The following is a 10822-nucleotide window of genomic DNA, read 5'->3' on the forward strand; positions in this document are numbered from 1 at the left end:
CCAAACTTGGAAATGACCGTGCCATGATCTTGGCTGTTAGCCAAGATCATGGCACGGTTAGAACATTGTTAGAACATTGCAGCATGGTGAGGCTGAACGAGCAAAGATGATCCAAATCGAATGCACGTCAAATCTTCTTGAAGTCGCCTGAAAGTGTTCCACTCTGCGTCCAACTTGCTTCCAATTTCTTCATCGTACCGTAGACCGACTGCTGGAAGAACTGCTTTCCAATCCACAACTTGTTTCTTTTGAGACAAGCAAGCGTAAAAACACCGCAGCGCTGCTGAGCAGTGTACAAGTCGTTCTCGGAGACTCGCGAGAATCAGTTCTTTGTACTTTGTTAGTTGGAATGCTAAGCTTTTTTGGTCATCGGGCGTTAGCGCTTGGATGTGAGTGCTACTTTTCTCTAGGTCCTGCACCGATGTGTTTACGTCTCTGAGCCCTCCTTCGACCGAAAGTTCCACAATCGCCTCAGTTGTTGCCTCGACAAGAGGACATAAGTCTACCGCAGTCGTAGAAGTATTTTGAATGGTGCTGTTCAAAGACGCCAATGGCTTGAACAGACGATCCACAAAAGAAATAATTGCAATCTCTGACCGCAGTTGCAGCAATAGCCCGCCAGCTTCACTGCTCATGTCACCACCATGTTGATAAATGCTTTCTAAGGCCACCAGCAAAGGCTTAAGTAGCCTCAGAATCACGGACAACGACCGCTCGTGGGAGAGCCAGCGAGTTTTTCCGGGTTGCACTAGCTTCAGCTTCAATCCTAAGGCATCCTCAATTTTTTCAAGGACGCTCAGGCGCTTGGGGCTCTTGCTGAAAAAAAAGTGGAGCGGGGAGACCAAGCTGATGGTCCGCTTGATTTCCTTTGACGACTCTGCAGCTCGCACCAACGCAAGCTGCAGAAAGTGTGCCCTGCAGTGAGTATAACAAAGATAGGGGTTGCGTTGCTGCTTGAGTAAGGCTTGTACCCCTCCATGCCGACCAGAGAAGTTCGCTGCCCCATCGTATGCATAGGAAGCCATCTTGGTCGAGTCCAACCCCGACGTGCTCAACTCTTTCAAAATTTGCGATGTCACAGATGCGGCCGATGTGTCATCAATAACCTCGACAGCAAGAAATGCGTCCGTGGGGAGGCCGTTGGCATCAAGATAACAAACGCAGTTTCTTAAAATTTGTCTTCCATTGATGTCTGTGCATTCATCAGCCATGCAAGAAAACTTCTCGAATGTCGAGAAAGATGTCTTCACTTTCTCTACGGTCGTTTCCTTGACTGTCGCTCCAAACGCCTCCAACCAGTCTGTTGAATTTCTCGCAGAAAGGTAATGAGCGTTGGCTGGTCTTGCCTTGAACCACTTCTCGACCTCGGGATTTACTTGTGTCAGAAAACTCAGCAAGGGTCTCCACGACGTGTGCGCCACTTCTTGCTTGAAAAGGAAATACGATGCGACAGCCATGTTCTTCCTCATAAACCGAGTTTTGTCGTCAGCACTTTTAGCCGCCTCATTTAACACTTCTGGAATCGTCTGTGGCTGGCTTAAGAGGCGTTCAGCGTGTCTGTGCTGTCCCGAGGCGTTGTGTTTCGCGGCCTTTTCTGCAAGTTTAGATGCATTGAGCTTGCTTATTGGCTTAATTATCCACGCACCGCTAGTTTTTCTGTCAACATGGAGTCTCCCTTCATTATATGCCTGTTTGCACGTTTTGCTCCAATAACCATCTTTCGAAGCCTCATTGAACGGAAAACGCGTTAATGAACGACGGCTCTGCACTTTTGGCTGCACGCTCTCGTCGGCTGTTGGTTCCACAGCTGTTTGGGACGAACTAGATGAGCCGGGTGAAGTAGACACATCCTCACACGGTGTTTCAGAGTCGTTGGACTTCGATGTCTTCCGTGACATAAAAAAGTTCTCAATAGGTTGTTGTCGCTTCATTTGCAGCGTTACCTGAAGGAAAAACAAAAGAAACGCGTAAATAATGTGACTCGATTTCTCAATTACGTTGCTACAAGACAGTTTTCTCAAAATTAGTCTGTGGCAGCTGCTGCCAAAGTGCTTCCTGTCTTTTCCTTTCCTGAATTATGTCCCAAGCCTCATTAACTTCCTCGATCGCTACATCATCCGCCCGCATCTTGTCCAAAATAGCTTTCTTTCTTTCCGCGGGGCTCAGATTGATGCCCAACTCTTGACAAATTTTGAGGTCTTGCACTCGAAATGAGTCCATCACGATTGCGGGTCTCGTGCCGTTTTATCTCTCCGAATTTAACTTTGCATCCGAACCATTCGAGTCTCGGCTGAACCAAGCAAAGAAATTCAAAACCGAATTCGCCTGCCGAAATGGCAACACTCCTAACAACTCGCAGTGTTAGCTGAGTCTGGCGGATTGAGAGGAAAACCAGCCGAATGCAGCTAACGGCGTTCTCGTTTGGGCCGATAGGGGCGCTGCGTCGCTGGCTTCTCTCTCGTACGTCCACCCAAAGAACAGATTCGTTGGTCTAACCAACAGTCTCACACCAGACTGTTTCGCCGCTGTGCTTTTGAGCGCTGGTGTCGTGGATAGGATCTTCGCTACACCAATCAAGCAAACGAGGAAAACAAACTGAAAAAATAATAATAATAAAAAAGGAGCGGGAGGGAGAGAGAGGAGGAGGAGAGCCGGAGGGTGCACGCGCACGCCAACGACATTGGTGGCGCCATCTGGCGGTCTCCCAATATTTTATTTTATTTTATTCACGATACCAAAGGCACTCCTCCTACAAATGCCCGCCCTGTTTTCAAAAAGGTTTTGGCCCATTTGACTGCCTGACTGATTTACTTTTTTCAGTCTCACACCATACTTTCTGCGACTTGTGGCACTAGTTTCTCCTTACCACGGTGGAGGCTACAGCTGCACTCGGCTGGGAAAACGTCAGGCACTCACCACGCAGAGGGTAGCTGACGGCCTGACTTGCTGGTCGATCCCACTTGCTCGTAGGGAGGGCGGGCGCGTACCGTTCCACACCTTACTCTCGGAGTTTCTCAAGGAGGAGATTCCTTTTCCTGGCATTGCTTCATCCGCGGTGGCTGGAGAGCGGGAATTGCCGAAAAGATTCTTGGCCGTTGAGTCCTTCCGACTTGTTTTGTTTGTGAATTGTTTTCTGCCTCCGGGACCAAGGTCACAGCTTGTCGGCGAGAGTTCGTTGGGACGCACAAACTTTCTGGAGCATTTGAGAAAGCGCCAGTCGCCGCTCTTGTTTTGTTTACAGTTTCTTTCCTTGCTCTTTCGTTGTTCGGCGCAGCTCTCGTCGGGGCCGCTCGGTTTTCGGGGCTTGCCGGAGGCCTTTCGAAGAGCGTGGATGGCCGGATGGCCACAGCGACAGTAAAGTTGTCGAGATGAGGAGACATTCGGACTGCTCTGTCCCTTTCATAATATTTAGCCCAGCGAATAAAGAAGATACTTCGATTTGAAAGCCGAAACATCATTGACCGTCGATGAAAAGGTTTGTTCGTGCGTCTTGCCTAAAAACGAATTGATCTATCGAACGAGCATGCCGATAGCTCGGCGACAGAAAAGTGATGAAAAGACGGTCAGAGGGCTGCCCTGCTTAGAATGCTTAGCCCGGCCGCAGCGAATAAAGATACTTAGATTGGAAAGCCGAAACACCAGTTAGCGTTGCGGGAAAGGCTTGTTCATGCATACCGCCTAAACACGAATTGACGTGCAATCGAACGACGGTGTGCCGGTATCGGCGTAGCTTCCGTCTCGCTGCGAGACGGAACCAGAAAATCTGACAAATTTGAGGGTTTTCCTGCGTCGACGAGCGGGTTCAAGAATATTGTCTTTAATTTAAATAGGAACAGCATGCATGGTCAATAAATAGATCAACCAAGGTAACCTTCCACATATGTGCACGAAGCGAGTCTTCAAACCTTTCAGAAATAAACGTTTGTAGAAAGTTCATAACGTTGCCGTCTCTTTTGTTTTAGACTCTGCCGCTCCACAGGGGGCTAATTATTTATCTTCGAAATATTTTCGGCTTCTGCCACCCGTATCCACGGTTGGTAGGAGCTCATGTGGCCGTGGCCCGTCGATAGTTTTTGGCCGTGTTCCAAAACTTACTCGATTTAACTCTAGGGTTAAAGTCGTTATCAAAAACCTGACCTACCCGCGTCCATCGTTTCTCTATTTTGTTGTCACGTGACATAAAATGCCAGGGTAACTCGGATCCATTCGAGTAGGTTTGGAACGCAGCCTCGGTGTGTCGCGCTCCTGTACGATATCCGCCGCTTAGTTGCTGCGCTCGGAGTATGAAACTCGGAGCGTCGGAGTAGGAGTAAAGGAGCGCCGACTTAACGCACCTAGTGACGTCACTAATGGCGCCATCGGTATCCACATCGTCATCGTCACTGATGACATCATCGGCATTGCCATCGTCACGTGACCCCCCCCCCCCCCCCCCCCCCCCGGTCAGTTGACCACCCCGTCCCAGTACCCTTCCCTCCTCCTCCTCAAGAGCTGCGCTCTAATTCGGCGTTACAGGCTTTCACTTTTTTTCTAGCTTTTTATATTGGTTTTTATTATTTTAAATATTTTCTATGTTTTTGCAGTCGTCTAGGGCCACAAACTTTTCTGCCTTTTCACATACTGCAAAACCCTCCAATTTCACGGCATATTAGTGGCTACTAATATTCGCGAATTCTTCTAGCACGGGAAGAAAAACTCTCAGCGACTAAATTTTACAAATTCTGGACTCTTGAGGCCAGGGATCGAAAATCCAGTGAACTTTGCAGCTTTGATAAGGGGCATTTTCTGGAATTTTCCATAGTTCGTATTGACATAGTATTGCCAGTCCTGGAAAATTCGTCAGTTTCTACTTTACCCCGTACAGGAAATGGATTAGCGGTCACAAAAGGATAAGGTGGTACAGAGAGTTGCTTTACGCCTTTGTGAATATTGAGCGTAAACAGGAGGGCGTGACAGTATGCATGGGGGTAAACGAACGTACGAGCTGAAGTTAGAAAGGAATAGCCTGAAAGTATAAATCTTCAGATATTGTAGTAAGTTACGTTTCCATAAAGCCGGAACATGACAGAGAAGTCTATTAATTGAATGCATACATTAGCGTCTACTAAAAGAAAAGAACTATTACAGATAGAGAGTTTTTTGCCAGCGCAGAGCCTGCCTACATTACGCCAAAGTGAGCGTCGCGAACGGCACCAGCATCGCTAGCACACATTCTGCGCCATCTGTCGCCAGCCAGCACAAAGTCCGCAGGCATTGTGCCAAGGCCAGCACCGCCAAGGACGCCAGCACGCATAGCTGTGCCATCTGTTGTACAGTCTGCAATGTCGTGAAGAGAAACTTACTCTCGCTGCAGTTACTCTCGGGCTTAGAGTAGAGTATGATTGTGGGAGGTGCTTGAAGAAGAATAACTTCTATGAAGACAGTTAAAAAAGTGTAAGTTCAAGCAATTACTCTCTTTCGACACCTTTTTTTTTTTTTGTTGAGTGTGGTCGAAGTGTTATTTGCAAGGTGTCGGTTTTTGCTCTCCTGTGGCAGAGCTGAAGCAACAGACCATTATTGGATATACTTTCAAACCCTTGTGCAGAAATGTTCCAGAAGGGGGCTTATTGTGATGAAACAAACTACATTGACTTTACACAACGAATCTGATTATTTAATCGGACGTTTCGTCTCCCATACAGGAGACATAATCAGTGAAGCCAAGATAAAAGGAATGAGAGAAACACCAACCAGAAATCCTAGTTAAGGAGCTTCGCATACACTTCGGGAAGGGGGCCGCAGTTGGAGTTGCAGGCCTGACGAATCGCTCCGGATGCATCATGACCTTGTGATTGGACACATCACAAAAAACTTGAAATTAATTTTGTGTTCTGAAGGTCAGTCTTCAACTCCTCCGCTGCGTATGGGCGAGCATGTTCAAATCAGTCGCTTTGCCGTTTCTTCATTAAGATTGAATTTGAGGATAGGCTAAGAGAAATAGATGCAAAACGATGGGCATGCAGAGCCCTTAGCTATTTGCACATGAGACGTGTCAATACAAAATGAAGAAAGTGGACTACAGTCAAACCTCGTTATAGCGAAATTGAAGGGGCATCTCAGTTTTTTCGTTATAGCCATTTCATTGAAGCCTTATGCGAGAGGGTGTACTCTCCTGCAAGGGGCATCAATGACTATAGGCGACGGCACGGCCGCTGCGTCCTCAATAAAGTATCAATGACCCTGCTTAAATAACATGCAAAGAAACATTTATAGCAGACATAAGCATTTTCTGCAGAAATCAGCAGCATTTACTACACAACACATTCCTAGTGGCAAGTCATTCTTGCACTTCATGCAGACGTTGGTCCAAAAAAGTCCATTATGTCTTGCTGTTGCATCTCCCTTAGACAAAGGACAGCCTTCTCAGCAGCAGCTGTTAACCATAGACCGTCTTCGCAGTCTTCACTTGTGCCAAAGTAGCGGTGCGGCAAGTCCACCTTGTCCAGTGCCTGCGACGATGTCAGCACGGGGAATGCACAAGATTGCGGAGCGTCACAGTCCTTGTCGCTCTTATGATTTGTGCCGGTGATTGCGAGCATGATGTCCTTGTCAGTCAGCTTCTTCGTCGTCACCACCATCGGCGTCCGCGCTCACATAGCTGCAAAATGATTCATTTTGAGACACAACACCGGGGTCATGAAGTGCCTTCCATGTCGCTACAAACTCGTCCGACGAGGCGGATTTGGCTGGTACAGCGATAAAGTCTACCAACTCGTCGTTGCCAGTCGCTTGCGTCGCGGGCAAATGATGTGTGTCAGAAGCAGTTCCCAATGACGCTCGTGGTAACGCTGATCAATGCGGCCAGAGGCATCTCGATTGCCATATACACAAGTCGAATGTTAATGTTGAGTTTCAGGCTCATGTTGATCAACACCCTGTCAATCAGATGCTTTCGGTAGTTCGCCTTGAAAGCCATGATGACACCTTGGTCGAGGGGCTGTATTACCGCTATGCTGTTTGGCGGAAAAAAGCAAACTTCAATGCTCTCAAGTACAGCAGTTGTGTGTTGGGCTGTGCAATTGTCCAAGAATAGGCAGACCTTTCTCTTCTGCTTCTTGAGCTTCTCATCACAGTCATGAAGCCATTTGGCTAAAATGTCTGTTGTCATCCATGGCTTCTTGTTGGAAACATACTCCAGTTTGCCCGCTCCCTCCCCCATTGTGTGTCGAACCTGTTCACTTCCTGGGCTCACCACTCGGAGTGTCTTTTCAATCGTCTTCCTTAGTTTCTGCTTCCCTTTGAAGCTTTGTGGAGGTGCGCTTTTCTCAATCACCAATGGTGGCATCTTTTCCGAGCCTTCCATTTTGGCACAAAGAAGCACAGTGATGCGCACCTTGCTTTGCTTCCCGCTATGGCAACAATCACCTTTGAGTGATACAGTTCTCTGCGGCAGCATTTGAAAAAAAAAGTCCCGTCTTGTCAGCCTTAAACACATCTCACTCGTCGTACTGCTCCAACAAAGGAGCAATGCTGCTCTTTACCTGTGCTGTAGCCTCTTCTTTGTCCACTGACTGACACTCGCCGTTAATGACTTTGCCGACAATGTTGTGGCATTCTTTGAAGCGCTGCAACCAGCCAGCACTCGCAACAAAACTCAAATTCCACGATGCAAGCGAAGTCTCTTGCCTTCTTCTGGAGTAGTGCTCCACTCACTGGAACATTTGCAGCTCTGGTGTCCAGGAACCATGTAAACAATGCTTTCTCCACTGCTTCAAAAGCAGCAGAACGCAGCTTCTTGCGGCTGCCTTTCACGCCACATGCAATGGCTTCCGCGATGACGTCTTTGCTGTCAGGGATGTCTTTGCCGCCGATGTCGGAGAGCTGCTTGTGCAGATCGCTCTTTTCGGACCTGTCGAGTGCGTTTGGGGTGCCACACCCTTTGATTGAATGAATGTGCGACAGTTTGTTCCAGGTTGGAAGACCATGCCTTGGCTATAAAGTCCAGGACGTCCTGCCGTGATGGCTTTCGCAGGTTGCCTTTTGGAGTCTTCTCTTCTTTTCACATGAAGGCCTCCCAGGTCCTCTGAAAACTGGCCTTGAATGGTTTATTCCAGAACATGTCCGTGTACTGAAGCAGACTGGTGGATCCAGCTGGCACGTACACGACGTCAGTGCCGCGCTCCTCGACCACGTCCTTAACTGCCGGGGTCTTATGTCGAGCGCCTGGCCTCACACTAGCAGTCGCCGCATGTCGTCAGTGTTCGGGCCCCATTCCTCTCTAGCCACTACTGGAACGTTTCGGACGTCATTGATCTGTTCTTGGAAGCTGTGACATGAACATTAGCTAGGGATGAAAAAACAAAACAAAAGAGGGATTAGCACGCAGCCTTGCAATGTGTAGCATTCCTCAGTCATAAAATTGCAAACAAAAAGGTTCATGAAGGAGGCTCATGAAGGCTCTTGCCCATACTCTGCTCTCTTCGCCCAAACTCCCGTCTGTCGTCATCACTGAAAGCTGAATCAAAGTTGGGATTATGAGTGCTTGGGCTATTTGGTGTCCCATTTTAAAAAATAAAGCGAGAAAAAGAGAAGAGGGAGCGACGCAAGCTATTAGTTTTGCAAAACTCTCGATAGTCGACTATTGATAGTTTTCCGATAGTCGATTAACGATAATTTTCCGATAGTCTACTATCGATCGTGCAATCCATAGCTTTTCAATAGCCGACTATCGTATTATCTATAGATTTTTTATTGTCGACTATCGATAGTAGTATTGAGTTTTTTTTACTATTGATAGTCAGATTTGTGGCGACTACTGATACTATCGATAGTACCATCGATAGTTTTGCACCACAAGTATCCGGTCTTTGGGGGTGGCTGCATTTGAGGGCTCTGGAGCCACGGGGAGATTGTACTTGCGCAGGTCCTTTTGCTGCGGCTGCTTGATGAGGCTAAAATTGCGAACCGGTTGGAGGTGGGCAAGGTGGGCTAGTTGCCAACTTCGGTGTCTGGAGGGGTTGGGTCTTGAGTATGGACGTTCCGGCGGTGCCCAGCTCTGGTTTGCTTTTGTAAGGACTGTGTTGCTTCGAGGCGTGCAGGGCAGGAAGGGGTTTTTTGCTGCGTGTTCTCTGTTACAGTTGAGGCATTGGGGCTCACCGTCTTGCCGGATGTCAGAGGGGTTTTTGTTCGGAGGAAAACGGGACCCACATGTGGCACAGTACACAAACTCGGCTCGGTTTGGGCATACAAGGCTTTGAAGTTCGAGGCTGAAGCAGTGCTTACATTGCTGGCTGTTAGGACGTGGTAGGTATAGCCTGAAAACCATGGAACAGAGGTTGGCATGTCGAGGGAGAGTAGGTCCTTCTATGATGACAAGGAGCGAGACCGTTTGCCCTAGGTGGTGGAATCGGAGAATCCTACGGGAGGGGATGTAGAGCTCCGAGTGGATGGCTTCGTCAGTGAGATCCAGGGATACTCCGTGGATAACTCCTTGAGCGTTATTCGGGTTGTTGGCCTTGTACGTGTTGGCGGGATGTAGTTTGCCTTGGAGAGGGATTTGTTAAAGAGCAAGGAGTTTGGTGGCCGCAGAGTCGCGATATGCATCCACTACCTGGAGGTTTTGTCGGGATCGCAGCTTGGTGAAGGTGTCGTGGCATCCCTGTTTTTTAAGGCGGGCTACTTGTTGGATGGCTTGGCCGATGGTGGTAGGGCTCACAGATGCCCAGTAGGTGCTGTCCGCGAGCTTCACGATTATGGTCTGGGGTGAAGGCAGGCGTGGCGTTGGAGTGGCTGGTGTCCAGCCAACTCCTATGTCGGCAGTATCCATGGGGAGGTGGTATGCAGATATGAGATAGAACTCTGGGCACGCGCCAGCGTCGGTAGTCGCCGTGACGTGCACGAGCTAAGGTTAGTGTGGTGGAGATGCTAGCCAAGGTGGAAAGTGTTGCACTGCTCAGTCAATACCGGTCAGAGGGGCCGGGTTTGAAACTCTAGGGGCGCAGAAGCTGTTCACTGACCTCCAAGGAAATGTTGAGCAGGTTTTGAGGCCGGGAACTGGGGAAAATTGTAGCTGGTGACAAGACTCGATGCGAGCACTTCGGAACGCATAGAGCGTTTCTTCTTTTTTTTTTTGTCTGGAGAGGACGTAAGTATCGGGTGAAGCAGTGAAGATGTTGTAGCTGCTACACGCGTTGGCTCGCTAACAAGTTGTGATAGATTGAAGTCATAACACACATTAAGAAAAATGACTGCCTCACTGAAAGCAGGTTCAGAAAAAAGACATGGGTGTGACCACCCAATAGTTAGAAAATGAAAGTCCCCAAACAAGAAATAGGCACACCAGGAAATCATACAGCCGTATGACCTAAACATTCATAAAGACCTTCAGGGAAGCCACTTGTACCCATAGGGGAACAGTAACAAGCATTGCAAAAATTTTTTGTAAAACCAAGTGTTAAGGGGGGACACTACCCAGAAGAAACAATTTCTGCAAAAAAAAGTTGATTTTTGAAAAATGTCATATTTACACCCACCAACATCTAGAGGTATTCCCAGAAAGTTTCATTAGTTTACACTGCATAGTTAATTTTTTATAAATTTTTTTCGGTTCAACAATGCTAAAGAAAAGGTAGAGGTTGAAACACTTTGAACGCATTTTTCTCCATTCCACTTTTTGGCATAAATTTCACTTTAGGAAAACTATTGTTTTGTTATTACGTAACTTGGATTCATTTTTATGAGTTTTTCTTGGGTGAAATTTTAAGGGGAAGATGGCTCTGAGCTTGTATTTTTTATTTTTGTCAATTTCCATGCTCAAGAATTAAAAATTTGGACAAAGGATGGA

At 47.7% G+C, this 10822-nt stretch overlaps 1 pseudogene; it reads right to left on the reverse strand.

Annotated features, from left to right (window-relative positions):
* Nucleotides 1-7475: 7475 nt before the first annotated feature.
* LOC121833172 lies at nt 7476-9805 on the reverse strand (annotated as a pseudogene).
* Nucleotides 9806-10822: the final 1017 nt, after the last annotated feature.

The sequence above is a fragment of the Ixodes scapularis genome, unplaced genomic scaffold (assembly GCF_016920785.2).
Source record: "Ixodes scapularis isolate PalLabHiFi unplaced genomic scaffold, ASM1692078v2 PGA_scaffold7__128_contigs__length_106722199, whole genome shotgun sequence".
Taxonomy (NCBI): domain Eukaryota; kingdom Metazoa; phylum Arthropoda; class Arachnida; order Ixodida; family Ixodidae; genus Ixodes; species Ixodes scapularis.